The sequence below is a fragment of the Thamnophis sirtalis genome, unplaced genomic scaffold (assembly GCF_051295495.1).
Source record: "Thamnophis sirtalis isolate CommonGarterSnake01/CBP01778 unplaced genomic scaffold, rThaSir2_p1.2 scaffold_12, whole genome shotgun sequence".
Taxonomy (NCBI): domain Eukaryota; kingdom Metazoa; phylum Chordata; class Lepidosauria; order Squamata; family Natricidae; genus Thamnophis; species Thamnophis sirtalis.
This window is the reverse complement of record NW_028261392.1, coordinates 28,946,040-28,964,804: the sequence shown is the minus strand read 5'-3', so window position 1 is coordinate 28,964,804 and position 18,765 is coordinate 28,946,040. Positions and strand designations below refer to the sequence as shown.

The 18,765-nt window shown below is 37.5% G+C and overlaps 1 pseudogene; it reads left to right on the top strand.

The window, feature by feature from the left end:
* The first annotated feature begins 13,504 nt into the window (after positions 1 to 13,504).
* LOC106544182 (chromosome-associated kinesin KIF4 pseudogene) lies at positions 13,505 to 14,945 on the top strand (annotated as a pseudogene).
* Positions 14,946 to 18,765: the final 3,820 nt, after the last annotated feature.

The following is an 18,765-nucleotide window of genomic DNA, read 5'->3' as shown; positions in this document are numbered from 1 at the left end:
GGGAACCTTTACCTTTACCTTACTGGCAGTGTCCTACTAAACATCTCAATTCACACTAGCTTTATTCTATTTTCTTCCAGTTCAGGCAGATTTTGGAACTTTTCTGTCAGCTCCATTAAGTAGAAAGCAAAAAAAAAAAAATGCTGTTGTACATACTATATAAAGCTACACTATATGGGGATGGACTATAAAATAACAAAAACTCTGCAAGTCTAATTGTGTTGTACCTCCTCCTTCTTATACTTCATTGAAATAGGTGTCTGTTGAGTCATGTCTGTCAAGGTCACTTCTTTACTCTTGACATCTTCATTGTCTCTCTAAATCCTTTGCCTCATGTATAAAGCTACTACTTTAAATTGAGCAAACTTTGGGAAAGCTAAAACCATACACCATATTTTCTTCTCCTTTCCTTAAAGGTAAATTAATGCTTGCAGAACAGATTGAGGGCCAAATCGATTGGCCTTAGAAAACCTTAAAAATCTAGCTCTTTCCTCAGACCTCAGGACCAGATTCTATGGCTTTGTCTGTTTGTTTCTTTGCCTGCTTGCTTGTTTTCCATTTTATAGGACAGGGATGTCAAACTCTATTTCACTGAGGGCCGCATCAGGGTTGTGTTTGAGCTCAGGGGACTGGGGTAGGCGTGACCAGAGTAGGAGTGGCCAGCATGAGGTCGCTCATGTCAGGGGGGGCCTGTAGTAGCCCAAGCACTCTGCCACAGCCCCTGGAGTCCGTTTTCAGCTGGGACGGCCTCCTGCAACCCTCTGTCAGCAAAAATGGAGCTCAGGAGGGCCACAAACAGCCCTCGCGAGCTTCATTTTCTCTGGCAGAGGCAGTGTGGGCTGGTCCTTTGCTGTTTCCAGGGCAGCCACTGGATCTAAACACCCAGCGGGGACCATCTATTGTGTTTACTAGCCTAATCTACATACTTTCATTTCATGTTTTATAAACTCCCTAAAGTTATTAATTCAGACAGGTATGAATAAATGAAAAAAATTGGATTAATAAACATGTGTAGCAAAGTTAATGATGTGAAGCATGTCATGAAAAATAAATATTCTACAAGGAAGAAGAATGGTCAGGAATTGGTTTCAGGCAGGGGTGATGATGTAACATGCTAACAAAAATATATTTTTTTAACTTGCACAATATTTATCACAACTAATATTTGGGTCTATATACAAATTTATAAATCATTTATATAACAGAAGCGTCTCACCATAATGATAAAGACTGACCAATTATTTGTGAGCCTCTTCCATTTGCTATTCAAATACCAATTATTAATGGACAATTTCAAGTCTTCCTTCCCTGCTTTAATTATTTATTATCTTTTAAACTATTTATAATCTTCATAGCTAATCAGGATTGGCCTTGGCTAATACCTGAAGAGATCCAGAGGTAGATTTCAGCCAGCGTTACTGCCGATTCGCTTGTGCGTGCGTGCGTGCTGGATGGGCGCTGTGCACACATACACTATTCAATAGAAATTCAATAGAAATTCAATAGAAAATGATGGCAATGGTTCTATGACCCAGGCCGGCATACCACTACCGGCTCAGCTGAACCAGGCCGAACCAGTAGGAACCCACCTCTGAAGGGAGCCCATCCAGAAGTCCAAGGTTTCATCTCAGAAGGAGGCATTATCAGCAAACAATTTCCATGTAATGTGACAAGAGCCAAGCTTCATATTTAACTTTAAAGCAGCCTTTGACAGAAATTCTCCAACAGGCTTTAAATAAAGGATTGTACTGTAAAGATATCATAGGGCTGCTCTTGTATCTGCAATAAACCATGTGTTTTGCATTTAATCATTTTTAAATGACAACAGAAAACTTGTCAGCTGCTCAGTTGTAAATTCAGTGATTGGACGAACAAGGAATATTTATAAATTGGCCGGCATGAAATTATTTTTTTCCTGCTTCATTTCTCAGGGCTTGGGAAGGTTTACAATATTTTATAATAATTCCAGTTTGTCACTATTTGATTAGGCCCATTTAGGTGTAATTCTGCCAAATGGTGAAAGATTTTTTAAAGCCATCTTTCCCCATTCCTCTATTTTACATTGCAAGGGCCCACTCATATGTTTTAGTGTATGTTGTGCCAATGACTGCTGGTTAACACACTGGATTCATGTGCAAACACTTAATCATTTAATTAGGCAATTAAGCACCCAACCATTCATGTGTCGCCTGTCTGAGCTACAAAACCAGATCTGAAACTGAGCAAAGACAACTCACAATCTGTGAGGGATGAAAGAACACAAAAACATATCAAAACAATTGTTTCACTTCAAGATTGCTGTATGTTTCTTTTTGCTACATAAGTGTTCCAAATGTCTAAGAGATCATACATGAGTTTTTCTGTTCATGGACCTTACTTATAAGGTCTCAGTTTCACTGCCTAGTATCTCCAATTGAAATTGGATATTATTACAACGTGAAAGGTGTTAGTCAAAAGAGAAATTACTGAATTAGATGGACAAAGATTTTAGGAAAAGATCATAATGGTTCCTTGGTTTCTAAGCTTCTGTAAAAACAGCACATGCATTTGCCATTATGACAGGAAGGTAGGAAGCATCCAGAGGTGGTATTCAGCAGGTTCTGGAGAACCAGTAGCATAAATTTTGAATAGTTCGGAAAACCAGTAAATACCACCTCTGACTGGTCCCAAATCCCAGCTGATCGGGAGGAAATGGGAATTTTGCAGTAACCTTCCCCTGGAGTGGGGAAGGAATGGAGATTTTACTGTATCCTTCCCCTGCCATGCCCACCAGCCATGCCCACCAAGCCATGCCCACCAAGCCACACCCACAGAACCGATAGTAAAAAAAATAAATAATTCCAGCACTGGAAACATCCATCGTAAGAACTATGGGATAAGAATGTCATCATCTGTTTGATTGTATACTGCAAACAAAGGAAAGAAATCTCAACTTCCTTTTTTTTTAGTGATGAAAAATTTAAAAACCACCTTTAAAGATGGTTTAAAAGATTATACAATTAAAAACACCTATTTTATTTTAACATGTTTCTGCTTTGTGAAAATACATGCTTTAAAATAATCATTAAATCTACATCTGTCAATGGCCATTTCTGTTTTGAAATGGGAAATGCCATTTTAATTCTCTTCATCTAATTAACACACTTGGGAAAGATAAGAAAAAAGAGACTTTTCTAGCTTGCACTATTGCAGCCTGACATCTTCAAAATCTCATCACTAGGTGGCGGCGACCTTCATCAAGTTCTATACAATAGCTTTATACTTAATATGGGAAGCAGCCTTTTGAAATTTTTTTATATTAAAAGATGATTAATGTCTAATGTGAATGTTTTATTTCCACCTCTAGATGCCATTCACTCCAATTCTTTACAATATTACCAAATGAATTGTCAGGAAATTAAATAGGCAAGCTTTCAAGGACACGTTCAGAAGAAAACATGAAGACCTTGAAAAAAAATCTATTGCATTTCAAAAAGAATTGTGCAACAAATAGAAAAAATGTTTAAATACTGTATAGTTATTGAGATTGATGTGAATTAATTTAAGCTAAGTAGTTGCTTTATACATTTATCACATTTTGAAGATTTCCAGAAAGGCATTCATATTGTTTTGTTAATGCAGGAAAATCAGAGTCTTGGAGCAAAATCTTAAAAGCTACAATACAATTTATGTAATTAGTACTATGAATGACATAAAGTGGACCAAGTCCACAAAAGTATGTCATTAAAAATGTTTACATTATTACAAATTCCTCTCATGTTTTTTTTATAACAATATGCAGAATGCATATAAACAAACAGTATTACCACAGAGGTTCAGGACTATCGTACAGAAATTCTCAGTGATATTCCATAGTCTGTTTACATATCAACTTTTCCAATTTCCATTTAAACAACTGTAACCTAATATTCTACAGCAAATAATTTATTATAGAACTATGGATCAAGTCCACACTAATGGTTTGTTAGGAGCTTGAAAAAAGTTTTGCAGTGACTTACATGTTCCTGGATTGTTTGGGATTACTCATAGAAAAAGTTATTAGGAAAGACTGAGTGTTTGTCCTAACAAAATAAAAGATAAATTGGGTTCCAAAAAAAAAGATCAGTTATTTCTTTAAACTTTCTCTTATTCTTTCATTAAATCTTATTTAAAAAGACTCAGTGGGACACCTGCTTTTGATTGACTTGGTTATCAAGAGCCTGACATCAAGTGATGTACTGATATCTGTGTTTCTTAGAATCCTTTGGGAGTAGGATAGACCAAGAAGGTGGGCCAAGGAGACTAGAATGAGACTGGATGGAATTTGTTTAATCTCTTCAGATATAGCAGAATAACAGATTTCCGACTCAGATCCTGAATCTGAACTAATCAAAGAGGAAGACTTAGATAAGAGATCATACCCTGGTTAATGATGGTTAATATTACACATTCATTGTGGAGGGGGTTTAAACGTGTTTCTTTTTCAGTTTAGTTTTAATTATACTCAAGAGTGTATATTTAATGTTTGCAGTGACTTATGGTTATAATTGCACGCTCATTATGACATTTTATTTTTCATTTTTCATTATACTGATACCTTTCTCCAGAGAGTTCTAGGTGATATATAGAGTAGTTTGGGCTGAGAGTTGTCCAACTCCCAAGACAAATTAGATATCTTTATGCCCATAACTAACAAAACCAATGTCATTATAAGTTTTTTCAAAAAGGTGTCTGAAAATACCCTAAGATTTCTAAAGCATCACAGTGCACTCTCCCGAGAAAAGTCTGGTAGTAGAAAAAGAAAGAAGTAATAAACTAATTAAACTTCTATAATAACAAAATAACAAAATAAAACATCCCAGCTTTTCAACACTAAAGCACTTCAATACCCAGAATTTCTAACCAATACAATCTGTAGAGGCAGTGTTGCCTGGGAATTTTAATCATTAATATTTCATGTTTGTCCTCTTATATATCATGTTCAAGCAGATAACTTCAGGTAATCATGTTCTCAACTTTAAAATAGTATGTTAAATCTTCTGCATTTTACACACACACTCGTTCCTGAGATAGATCTATACAGATAAAATGATAATCCCAAATTCTAGAATATCTGTGTACCAAGTTTGTTTTCACTCACCAAAGATCTGATTTTATAATTTTAAATGTATTTTTTGCTCTAATTGTCCCTTTCTATTTTACAATCCTTCAGTGCTCTAAATTCCAAGAAACAGAAGAGTTCCACATGAGGAAAAATATCTAGGTATCTCCAAATGAGCAGAGACAATACTGTGGTGGCAACTAACAGACCAATAGCAAACGTGATCCAACAGAACCATTCTGGGCAAGGACTGGAGAAATTGCCCACTTTTGCTCCAAGATGGCTGCAAAGAAACCACAAGACAGCTGTTATCCTACAGGTTGGAGCAGTGGGAGACAAGAGTTCTTCCAACCTCTTGGCAGAAACTTTAAAGATACTGGGTGTCACCATTAAATTTATAATTACTTTATTGTTAAAAAGCTAATTGGTAGTTTAAGGAATTTAAAGAATATAAAACAAATGGCAAAAGATAAAAAAAAGAATTTAATTTAAGAAAGTTTTACATAATTAAGGGACCAGATGAATTTGGAATATTAGAAGGGTTTCTTAAGATTTAAAATTGAGTAAGTAAAACAATATTTCCATGGGAATACAAATGATTTTGTCTATCAGGAAAAAGATTATTTGTTGAAAGCTGAAACCAGATGTTTTGCAAATATAGAAATGGCCACTAGAGGGCACTAACGTTTCAGACAGGAAAAAGAAATGTGAAGTCTACAAAATGACAAAGGTATGACTCTTTTGAGACATTTCAAAGGAATTTTGAAGAATTGGGAAAGAAACGTATATCTAATTTGTTCTGGGAACACCCAGCCTGGAAGGAAAGAGCGATCAAGTACAAAGCTAGCCTGGAATCACTGCACAACTGTAAAAGAGTTAGGTCTGACCACACATCCCAAGTTCCTTGCAAGCTTATCTAATTGTTCCCAGGGGTAGGCTGCCAGTCTGGGGTGATTTCTCTATTATAGGCAGGCATAATAAAGTAGTTAGCTCAAACTATGCATATGCCGGCCTGATTATTTGTGCCTGACAATTGACAACAATAATCTCTGTATCTACAAATTAATTTTTTGGGGAAAAAAACTTTGAAAGATGTGTCAGAACAATAATGCAGAGGAATTTATGGATAGAAAGGAGGAAATAGAGATACAAATTGATTATAAATCAGAGATGACAGTGGAAATACAAATGATAACTCAAGAAATGAAAAAGGACCTGGGAAAGGATTTATTTTTGGATTTATAAAACAATGTTTCCAAAAAATTGAGGTCATTGAGATGGGAGAAAGTAAACCTGAATGAAAATTCAATCTTACGACAGCAACTTTATGAATTAAAGATTAAGATTGTTAGAAACAAAAGAAAGGAATATAAATTTGATTTATTTGATCAGGGCTAAAATAATAAACTTATAACGTTCTGGAAACTCTCATGGACTTTTTGTCAACATATGGACAGAAATGACAATTTTTGGATTTGGAAAAGGATAAAGAGGGGCTGGGAAGAAGTGAACCAGGTGTATAATTTCATAGGTAGTGTGGAATTATTAATTTGCCTGTATTTGTTGCAAGAAGGATTTTTTTCCTATGTCTCTTTTCGGTTTTCTTTTTTGCACTTTGTGTTTCTTTTTCTATTCTTTTTCCTTCTGGCTTCAGTTGTATTATCTTTTAGTGTTGTAAGACTCTTTAATTATGATGATAGAAGTGTTCCAATATTTGAGGGGCTGCCACAAGGAAGAGAGGGTCAACCTGACAGAACAATTATCCAGTAGAATGGTTTGCCTCCTGACATTAAGGGTGTTCCATCACTGGATATTTCTTCTGCTTGAGCAGGATGTTGGACTAGAAGACCTCCAAAATTTCTTCCAACTGTTATTCTGAGTTTGTAGTTCCTTGATTGGGGTATTGTGTACTGTCTGATTGTTAATCTAGTATTAATCTTGGTGTTAATCTCTGCTTATCTGGGTGTTGATTGCTGGCAGGTAGGTGTTGTGATCTTTTCGCTTTTTTGTTTCTGTTGGGAAACTACCAGCCAGGTAAGGAGGAGGGATCAAGTAGGGAATTAGTCTTGGGTCATTGCACAACTATAAAAGACCAAGGGCTGATCCCACCCTAAACCCATGGGATCCTACCTGTTTGTTTCCAAGAGAAGGCAAGCAGTCTGGGGAGATTCCCACATTATAGAAGAATACAATAAAATGTTTAGCTTGAACCCTGCACATGTGGATGTGGTTGCTTATGCCTGACTGTCTCTAATGAATGGTGTGTAGATGTTGTTTATCTTTATGTCCCTGCTGATGGCTGATTTGTCTGAGTGCCAGACTTCCAGGAATTCTCTAATGCTTTTGGATTTAGCTTGGTCTAGGAAAGTCAGTTACCAAGTTGAAACTATAGTAAAATCTGTCCATCTGTTGTGAAATTAGAGTTCTCATTGTGTCTTCTGACTGCTAGTTTATGTTCATGGATGCAGTCTGCTTGATTCTTGTTTGTCTTACATAGTTATTGTTACTGTCCTTACATTACATTGTATGTTGCAGTAACACGTTTTTTTCTTCTGGGGCTATTGTTTTTTTTTTTTTTAGTTAATATGTTTTGGAGGACTTTAAATGGTTTGTCTACAGTAATGGTGTGTAGTTGTAATATTCTCTTGTTTCTGGTATGTTTTTGGTGTATAGCTGCTATCCTTTTCACAACTTGTGTTGGTTGTCTGTAGTGGGTTGAATGATAAGACACTTTTTGATAAAGTTATGTGGGTATTCATTTTGTTGGAAGATGTTGTATAAATGATCTGTATGATATGAGGGGTGCTAAATTGTTGTTTTCTTCTTCTCTTATAATTTTATTCCTTTGAAGATGTGTAAATAGTTTCATGTTGTTTCTCCAGTTGTTGTTGTTTTATTATTATGATGTCATCTAAATGCTGGATCCATTCTTTGGGTTGTATGCATGGGAGTGCCATAGTTTCTAGGCATTGCATTACCCCGAGAAAGTTGATTATGCCTGAGAAATCCACTACCAAAGTAACAACCCAGTAACAGTCCATTTCCTTTATTTAATCACTTTTATTGGAAATGGTTTGTAAATTGGTTTTGGGATATTAACCTTCAGAAGGACAAGTTTTATTACTCTGATTTTCATTCAATCCTCAGCAAAACGAGTTTCATGTAAATTTAAGAACTTTAAAAAGTGTTGTTATTTGAAAATCAGCTGCAAAATTGCTTGATTTTGGAAAGTTTTTAAATAGACTAAGAAGCCAGATTGATTATAAAGAAGTTTATGAAATAACTATAAAATAGTTCTTGTGGATTATTTAAAATCTTATTAAAATATATGAGGATTTGAATTTTAGTGTAACAAATCTTTCTCTGGGAAAATGTGAATAAGAGAAAAATATGACAAGCGGATATCTTGAAGGCTGATTACTCAAGTCAATCAGAAAGAATTAAACATGATAATTCTTTATCATCAGTTTGGTGTAGTGGTTAAGGCACTGGGTTAGAAAGCAACAGACCATGAGTTCAAGTCCTGTCTTAGCCATGAAGACCAGCTGGGTGACCTTGCGCCACTGGGCCAGTCACTCTTTCTCAGTCCAACTCACCTTCAGGATTGTTGCTTGAGGGAAAATAGGAGGAAAGTGTGCTGGATGTGTTTGTATTATTTGTAAAAATAATAAAGGCAGTGTACAAATAAATAAAATAAATTTAATTAAAGGAGAAGGCGCAAAATGCAAAATGGGAAAAAATATTTTAGCTCTGCAGAATTCAAGAATATCTGGTAATAATGAATTCAGAACTTTTTTAAACTATAAAAATAGGTTCAAAGGACAAAATAGGATACAACTGCGAATCGGGCTATTTTGGAAATGGATTTTAAACTTGTCAGGATAATATTGACAGGAATGTTGTACAGAATTTACAAATGAAACCCGTTGAGGTTTCAACATGTAACAGGGAAATACAAATAATAAATCAGAAAAGTGACTTGATTTTGGACTTTAAAAAGCCAAGTTTTATACAGTGTTCCTGAGAAAAGATAGAGAGAAAAGGTGGGGGCAACCCCAGCTTTTGGACACTATTTAAAAAGGAATGAACTTCATGACTTTTGACAGTAAAAAGATGGTTTATAAAAGTTGGCTTATTCGACCAAAGTTAAAATGTATATTATTATTTTTCTAGAAACTTTTTATGGATTTATTTTAATCAGGCTTGAATGACAAAGCTTTAAAGATTTGTTTATAGATAAAATATGGGGGAAATATTTTTGTTGCATTTTTTGAGAAAGTGACTAGCTATATTATTAAAACTGAAGAAAAGACAAATTTAAAATGGACTTTTTTGAGATGATGAAGATAGGAAATTAACTTGATGACATTATTTGATGGGATTAAATTTCATTTGTTGTTGTTTCTGATAGCTCTTAATGGAATCTTTTCTGATTAATTTTGAATGATGAGGCTTTAAAGATTTGTTTATAGATACAAGACATGAGAAGAACAGGTTTTTTTTTTTGTATTTTTAAAGAAAATGATAAGTTGCTGTGTAGCCATGGTGATGTAGAGGTTAGAATGCAATATTGTAAGCTAATTCTGCTGACTGGCGATGGCCAGCAGTTTGACAGTTCGAGTCTCATCAGCCCAATGTTGACTCAGCCTTCCATCCTTCTGAGGTCCGTAAAATGAAGGCCTGGGTTGTTATGGGCAATAGGCTGACTCTGTAGACCACTTAGAGAGGGCTGTAAAGCACTGTGAAGCATATAAGTCTAAGTGCTATTGCTATTCACATTATGTTAGTTCTTGTTAGTCTTTATCTTTTATTTAAAATTCTTCATAAAATTATATTTTAAAAAATATCACTTAAGACAATTTGAATGAGGTGTTGAGAAAGAGAGAGAGATGAGGGTGGGTGGGGAATTATACTGTAAAACTGAATCATGACACTGGATAGATTGCTCATAAATGCACTGACTTCAAGCTACATTTTGAGGATGGTTAAGCTGATTAACATTCAGAAAATAGCATTCATGATAGACAAATGATCATGTACAATACATCCCACACATCTAGAAAGTACAGGCTGTCAAAAATGGTCAGAGTAGTGGCAGGATGCTGGAATCAGAGATGCTGATTCCCAGAGATTTAATCTTAAAACATAAAACTGACTTCTCAGACATAATATTTCTTCAGTATTCATAGTGGAAGCAACAACAAACATACAGTATGTTCATACACAAGAGGAAATCTGCCTTTTGAAGCAGTTGTTTATTCAGAACATATTATGTGCTTTGCATTATGATACAAAATCAGTCCATTGAGACAACACTGCAATTTTCTGTATTTTATTGCAACCAAAACAGGAATGAGAGTAATAAAAACAAAAGCTTTTTATTTCCTTCCACAGTTTTGTTAATTTTCATAATTCATTTATTGTTACAGCACTTAGGGGAGACAAGCAATAGTACAGGACTATGCAATTCTATGCAGAAGCCATGCCCATTGAGAAATAGGAACACAACCTTAGAAATACAACATTGTCAAACTGGTATATTTTGTAAACTAGCTTCATTTGTAAAAGACAATGCAAATTGCTGAATCAATGGGATTCAAACTCCACAATAGTGTATAGGACATCCGACTAGAGAGGAAGGATGGACCCAGGAAAGGAAAGGAAGAGAAATACTAATATAGTATCTCCTACAACCTGCAGACACTTCCAAATAATCATGTTTTTACTGTCCAAACTACTATTTCACAGTTAAATGTGAAATCATTACATTTTGAGTTGATTTGATCTTGTACCTAGTAGTAGATGTTCTCCTTTGTGATGCAGTACAAATTTGAATATACAAAAAGCAATTTTGACAAAATACATGTGCACTTATAGCTTATCCTTTATATGATGGACTATTTAAACAGGTTTGATATTGATTATTCCCACAAAATATCCTGTAAAGATATTTTGGGGCACTGCAACTGTCATAAATATGACCCAATTGCCAAGCGCCTGAATTTTGATCTTGTGACCATGGGGATGCTGCAACAGTTATCAGTGTGAAAATTGGTCATAAGTCACTTTTTTCAGTGTCATTGTAGCTGTCATTGGTCACTAAGTGAACTGTTGTATTTCGAGGACTAGCTGTAATGAGTTCTATAACAAGTTAATGAATAAATTGCTTAAATCTTTGTCATTTGGAATGCTTTTTAAAATATTTGCTGTGATATTAATAGGAGTAAATTATTCGTTTACCATGGCTTTGAATATACAACACAATGGGCCACTGCCAGAACCATCCACATCACTTCCAGAAGGCTTAGCCATCCACAAGGAGCATGGATCTACAGATGGTCAAATTAATAATCCAAAGATCCCTGTCTAATTCATCAGAAATTACAAATTCAAACTCCTCTCAGTTAACCATGCTAGTTCAAGTCCTCTCCATGGCACCTCGCTCAAGGCTAAAATCCAGCTTGGAACAAATTCAAGTAATTTTGACAGGACCTCGGTCAAGAGGTCAACAGCCCCAGGCCTGCTGGAATAGCCAGGTTTTAATAGCCTTTCGGAAGGCCATGAGAGTGGGTAGGGTCCGGATCTCTGGGGGTAGTTCATTCCATAGGGTCGGGGCGGCTACTGAGAAGGCCCTCCCCCGGGGCAGAAGACGGTCTCGCAGATATCCAGGTCCTAGGCCATGTAGGGCTTTAAAGGTAATGACCAGCACCTTGAATCGCACTCGGAGACCGATAGGGAGCCAGTGCAGCTCGCGGTGTAATGGTGTAATGTGGGTGTACCTTGGTACACCCAGTATCGCTCGCGCGGCTGCATTCTGGACTAATTGTAATCTCCGAACACTTTTCAGGGGCAGCCCCATGTAGAGCGCATTACAGTAGTCAAATCTTGAGGTGACGAGAGCGTGAGTGACCGTTTGAAGTGCCTCCCAATCCAAATAGGGCCGCAACTGGTGCACCAGGCGAACCTGGGCAAAGGTCCCCCTGGTCACAGCCGACAGGTGATGTTCTAACGTCATTTAATCTAACATTTAATCGCATCAGCAGAAAATAAGAGTCTCTGGAGGTTCACTAAATAGGAAATATGGTTGAGTGCAGGGAGGGCTAGAACTCAACACTGGCTTTTGACATGAGAGTTGCGGGGGGTGTCACCAAATACGTCCTGCCCCCTGCCTCCCAACTATCTCTCCCTATCCATCACAACAGCAATGCCCTTAACTCCATAGCCCAATTCCTATACCTGCTGTACTAATTAATACATGCATTAAGGATATACTTGCGACACTTCTTTGTCGGTGGAGTAGAAAACTGAATGAATTTTCTCTGCAAAAGTCTTGTATCACTGGCATAAACACAATATGCAATATTAATTTTAAAGAATACGTATTGCATCATGTTTGAAGCCCTTTTGTACCAATAACTAATATCTTGCAAATTATACAGCATCATTTTACTAATGACAGTGATGTCATCAAATAGCACTGGATGCTTGAACATTAATGTGGCATTTGGTCCATGGCTCTCTGCCAAAGCACTAGTGCAGATGCTACTTCAAAAGCAAGTTTGTATAAATAATATAACCTTTTATATGTACTTATGAGAAACATCTTGGAATCTTCTTACATTTCCATCTATAAATACATTTAGGTCTACGGGGTCTGTTTTTCTAAAACTTTTGAAGGACAATTAGCAAAGATGTCCTCAATTCTAGGCAGAGGGCTTTGTCCAGTCTAAAATGAAGGATGGATAATAACTTTAAATCACCACAAACCCTGTCACTTCTGATGAGTGCTAGACAATTCCACAGCTCCAAACTTTGTGCCATGTAGATTAGTAATAATGTTTGAGAAAGTCAGTATCTCACAAATCTCCCAAAGGTTTTGTACAAGTAAATTGTACAAGTTTTTGTACAAGGAGAATTAGGCATATAACTTCTGTTCCTGAAAGGAAAGGTGAACAATTAAATGGGAACTGTAGGATTGGGAGAGGGAACTGTTTCTATGTTACCTTCAAAATATTTTGGATAAATTATTAGCCTATATTGATCATCTGTGTGGGGTTCCCGGAGGCAAGATGGTCTGTCTTGGTTGGTTAGCTAGATGGTAAAAATGTCGGATGTTAACTTGACATTGGAGCTGGGTTGATATCATCTATGCTTCCCATATAAACACAGTTGTTGTGAGATGTCCTCGGTAGACCTGGAAGGCCCTCAGTCTTCAGATGACTACACTGCTCAGCACATCCTCCAGCAAGCTCCCTGCTGATGGCTGATTTGTCTGAGTGACAGACTTCCAGGAATTCTCTAATGCTTTTGGATTTAGCTTGGTCTAGGAAAGTCAGTTCCCAAGTTGAAACTATAGTAAAATCTGTCCATCTGTTGTGAAATTGGAGTTCTCATTGTGTCTCATATAAACACAGTTGTTGTGAGATGTCCTCAGTAGACCTGGAAGCCCCTCAGTCTTCAGATGACTACACTGCTCAGCACATCCTCCAGCAAGCTCAGATGTCCAAGGAGCTGCTGGAACTCAACCAAGCCCTCACTCTGAAGGAGGCCCTGGCTCAGAAACTCTCCCAGAGTAACTGCCTGCTGGAATCCACCCAGTGCCAGTTTCAAATCAACATCCAGAACTTGGAAGGACAGGTGGCCAAGCTGCAGAAGGAGAAGGAAGACTTGGTCCTTGCCCTTCAGATGACCAAGAAAGACGTCACCCAAGACAAGCTGAGAGAGTGTTGCCTGAAACGTCTGCAGGAGCTGGCAGGGGGAATGTCAGAGCTAAAGAAGAAGCAGAAGGATCAATACAAGCTGCTGAAAATGAAAGAATCCAGTAAGCAGTCTGTCTCCAAACTCCACCAAGGGATCTGGGCCATGAAAAACCAATGGGTTCAGCTCATTTGGAAGATGAAGGAAGATGCTGAGAAATTCTGAAAGTGGAAGCAGCAGAAGGACAAGGAAGTCATCCAGCTGAAGGCCCAGGATCACAAGCAGCAGTACAAACTGGTCAAGCTGGAGCAGGACTTCCAGAGATACAGGCCACAGTTCTTCAACAGAAAGCAGAAGAAGCTGCAGGAGCTAACAAGCGCTTGAAGAAAGTTCTCCAGGAACAACAAGCAGCGGTGAAATGAAAGATGTTTACAACCAGGGATTCAAAGCCACCGTCTCTCAGGTGAAGAACTGGCTGGTGAATGAAATCGAAGTCCTGTGAGCATAAAAGAAGCTCAACACCACCTGAACAACCTTCTGGATGACCGGAAAACTTTGGCCAAGGGAAATTGCTCTGCTGAAAGAGAAGCAGGAGGCTGGGAAGGTCCTCCTGTCCAAATACAGGAGACACACATTTTCCTACAAATCCATGGAAATCAACCATTCCATCATCAAGCAGATTGAGAGTCTGGAGATAGAAATGGAACTCAGGAGTGCCCAAATTGCAGATCTGCAGCAGAAGTTGCTGGATGCTGAGACCAGTGACCAGGCCAAACAGCACTGGGAAAACATAGCCACCATGTCAGAAGTCAAGTGGGCCATCAAGTACCTGGTGAACTAGCTCGGCCTCCGAGAAGCCGAGCTAGAGAGTTGGCTGATCAAGGTGAAGCAGGAGTACCAGGAGAAGATTCTCTACCTGCTCAGCCAAGCTCAACATCACCTTAAGTGCTTGCTCAGCCAAATTCAGCAAAAGGAGGAAGCTGAAAAAAGGCTGGAAACCTCAACTTCTGAACAGAAGGAGAAACTTCTGGAATGCCTCCGATTCCAGGCAAAGCCTAGCCGGATGACCAGCGCAAAGCCAAAATCCGACATGAGTGCCAAGGAGTTGCTCTCAGAATCAGATGACTCAGTAGAGGAAGAGGAGTGGATGCCAGCCAAAATTGCCTGAGGCATGAGGAAGAGCATTTTAGGGTGCACCTGCAGAGGCCGCTGCAGAAGCAAGCAATGTGGTTGCCAAAAACAGAAATTGGCCTGCTCAGAGGATTGCCAGCGTGAGGCAGAAAAGGGTTGGAACTGGGACAATGGCTTCTTAGAGGAGCTACTCAGAGATTAGCTGATGGGGGATATTTGAGACCGGACATTTAGCCTGAAAGACCCCACCCAAATGACTTGCGGGAACACTTTCTTTGAGCCCCCTGCAGTCACACCCACAGGAAGGATGTTTGAGAGGTGGGGAACTGGATGGTGAACCTCTGTCCAGTCAGCAAGACAGGGGTCCCAACTTTGGTAGAAACAGATACCCCCTGTGCCCAAGGAGGTCCTGCAAATGGAAATGATGTTGAGGGTTCAAGGCTAGGCAGATCAGACTGGGATGGCAGCAAAGAAGGAGAGATCTCACCCAGAGTCCTAAAAGACCCCCATGCAACCACAACTGGCAAATGTAGGACTCCAGGTTCCATAAGGCTGAGAAAAGTCCAGGCCTCCCCAGCAACCCCCCACCCATCTAGCCTGGTAGCTCATATGCTTATTTGTTTTATATAGTATGTATTTTTAAATTTAGGTGTATTTATTATACATATTCTTTGTTGATTTAGTACAGCATATTATTTATTAAATGTATTGAATATATATTGTTCTTAGTTATTAAATTTAGATTTTATTCATTTAAAAAATTATTAGTCCATATTGTAATAGTTTTGTAGTTTTGTTCTATCATAAATGTGTAATAAACATAACAAAATATTTTCTATTTCAAAAAAGTCATGAATAAAATATACAGTTCTATCAGTAAGATTTTAAAAGGTCACATAGATGTTGAAAACATTATTGTTTATTCAATATATTTTCCTTGCCAGATTCATAACAAGATATACATCTAAAAAAGTTGGAAAGCTTCAAGAATCTTTCTGACATTAACCCTTATTTAAGATGCAATTGTTGTCTTCTGACAACATGGAAAAATTGCTTCCTTTCAAATGTGTCCATTGAAAACGTCATAATCAATTTGTGGTCATCACAGTTGGCAAGCTAAGGCTAGTAACCAATCCTTGTGTTCAGGTTAGCTGTGGCTTTTTGGAGGGTTCATAACATCACCAATAAGCTACCCTGTGCAGAAACATATGAAGCATATAAATTTGATAAAAATAATTCATTGTAAAGGGATTTATTGAGTTAAGTGGGATATAAATTTTATAAATAAGATATCTACATTATTTAATATAGATATTCAACAGAACTGTTGGATTGAAGGTAGGCTAATATTCTTATGTCTGTTCTTTGATCGTTGTATTTATGTATCCATAAAGGTACAATTCATTAAAAAAACATATGTAAGACAATAACTAAATTACCCAATTTTAAATAAGGCTGCTTTCTATTGATAAGCAATGAATAAATTAATGTATAGCTTTTACTCACTCCTGGTATGTTAAAACAGGGGTCATCAACCTTTCAGACCTCAGAGACCACTAAATTCATAATTTTAAATCAGCGGACGACTAATATGATTTTTTTAAAAGATAACTTGTATTTAGTGCAATATAAAAAATGCAAATAATTTTTCTGTGGACCATCAAAATTTTCTCACGGACCACTGTGTTAAAAGGTTTATCTTCATAAAACTAATTAAAGACAGGTTCTGATTTTTGGTTTCTTGTTACCACATGCAAATGTTCAGACATGGCCTTCAGTACATGGAGGGTGTCCATATAGAAATTGGTGTAAGTATATAGAAAAGTTCACAGTTGTTACAACATTTATCATAGTCAATGTGTATGCATGTCAGTTTCATTAAAAAGGCATTTGAGAAACAAATATTTGCAATACTACTCTAGATTTAGTGGCTCACTATTCTTCAACAATTCCAGATCACAGAATGTAGCTGTTTGAAGGGAGATTATAAGCGTGTCCAGCCTCTACTCAATTTGGGAATTTCACAAATCATTCTTAATAAGGAGCCACATAGCTAATCTAAAAATATCCAGTGAGGGGGACTCCACCATTATTCTGGAATTCTGGAATAATTTACCAAAAAATTTAAATTAGTGTCTTAGACTAATTTAGACTAAAGAGCTGATTTCACCAAACTTAGATGGAGCTTGGGAAAGATTCCATGGATGAAAATCTTAAAGGGGAAAATAACCCAAGAAGCTTGGGAAACTCTGAAAAATGAGATTATAAAAACCCAGTTCTTCACAAAACCACCAAAAAAGAAAAATAAGATCCAAGAAGAAACCAGCATGGTTGCATAAAGAACTATTTGACAGACAGAAAGACAAAAAGGACAAGTATAAAAAATGAAAAGCGGGACACATCGCACATCCCTTAAGAAGATATTGGACAATTTTCTGTCTGAAATGGTATAGGGTTTCCTGCTTACACAGAGGGTTGGACTACAAGACTTCCAAGGTCCCTTCCAACTCTGTTATTCTTTGCTAAGGCAGAATACTAGCATACAGCCCAAATCTGCAAAGATGAAGTCAGGAAAGCTAAGGTTCAGAATGGATTAAGACTTGCAAGAAATGTCAAAAATAATGATAATAAAGTTTCAGCATGTAAAAAACAAGAAAAAAGTCAAAGAAATTATTGGTGCACTAAGGGGAGAAGATGGCAAGGAAGTGATGGGCAGCAGGAAGAAAGCAGAGCTGCTTAATTCATTCTTTACATCTATCCTTACACAAAGGGGAAAAAAATAACACAAAGTGCTATTTCTGCCAATGCAGAACTGTAAAACAAATTAGGAATACAAGTTAAAATAGGCAAGAAAATGGTAAGACAACATATACATGTCCACCCTAGACGAGTTAAATCACCAGGACTAGATGGATGACATCCCAGGAGCTGGTAGACATGATCTCAGAAATACTAAACCATATCTTTCAAAGATCCCAGAGTACTAGGGAAGTACCAGAAGAAAGTAGCTGATGTGGTTCATATCTTCAAAAAAAGTGGGGAAATGGAAACTACAGACCAATCACCCTTTAAGATTTTACACTTATGCAAGAAAAACTAAATACACAAGTATAGTATAAGTGGTTCCTGACTCAATCCCAATAACTGTGAGAGGGATCTAGAACTCCTGGTGGACAACTACTTAAATATGAGCCAGCAGTGTGCTGCAGTAGCAAAAAAAAAAAAAAGCAAATAGAGTCCATTTGATTCTATTAAAGATAGACTCAAGATCATATAAAGTGTTAATACCATTTTATAATGCCTTGGTAAGACCACACTTGAAATATTGCATTCAGGTTTAATCACACAATATAAAAACGGTGTTGAGACTAGAAAGTGTACAGAGAAGAGCAACAAAGATAATTAGGGGGCTGAAGGCTAAATCATGAAAAACAGTTTGAGTATTTGAGTATTTGAGTATTTGAAAATTTATTTATAGGCCGCCCTTTTCCCTGGGGGGACTCAGGGCGGCTCACAACTCATGGGGAGGGGATACAAACAATAGTACATAAAAGCAATACATAATTAAAAATAAAGCACAACATTCATACCATTCGGGTGGGGGTAAATTACATTCTTTAACCCCAGGCCTGACGGGATAGCCAGGTTTTAAGGGCTGTGCGGAAGGTCTGGAGGGTGGTGAGGGTACGAATCTCCATGGGGAGATCGTTTCAAAGGGTCGGAGCTACTACTGAGAAGGCTCTCCTCCGCGTAGTTGCCAGTCGACACTGACTGGCAGATGGAACTCGGAGGAGGCCTAATCTATGAGATCTAATGGGTCGCGAGGAGGTAATTGGCAGAAGGCGGTCTCTCAAGTA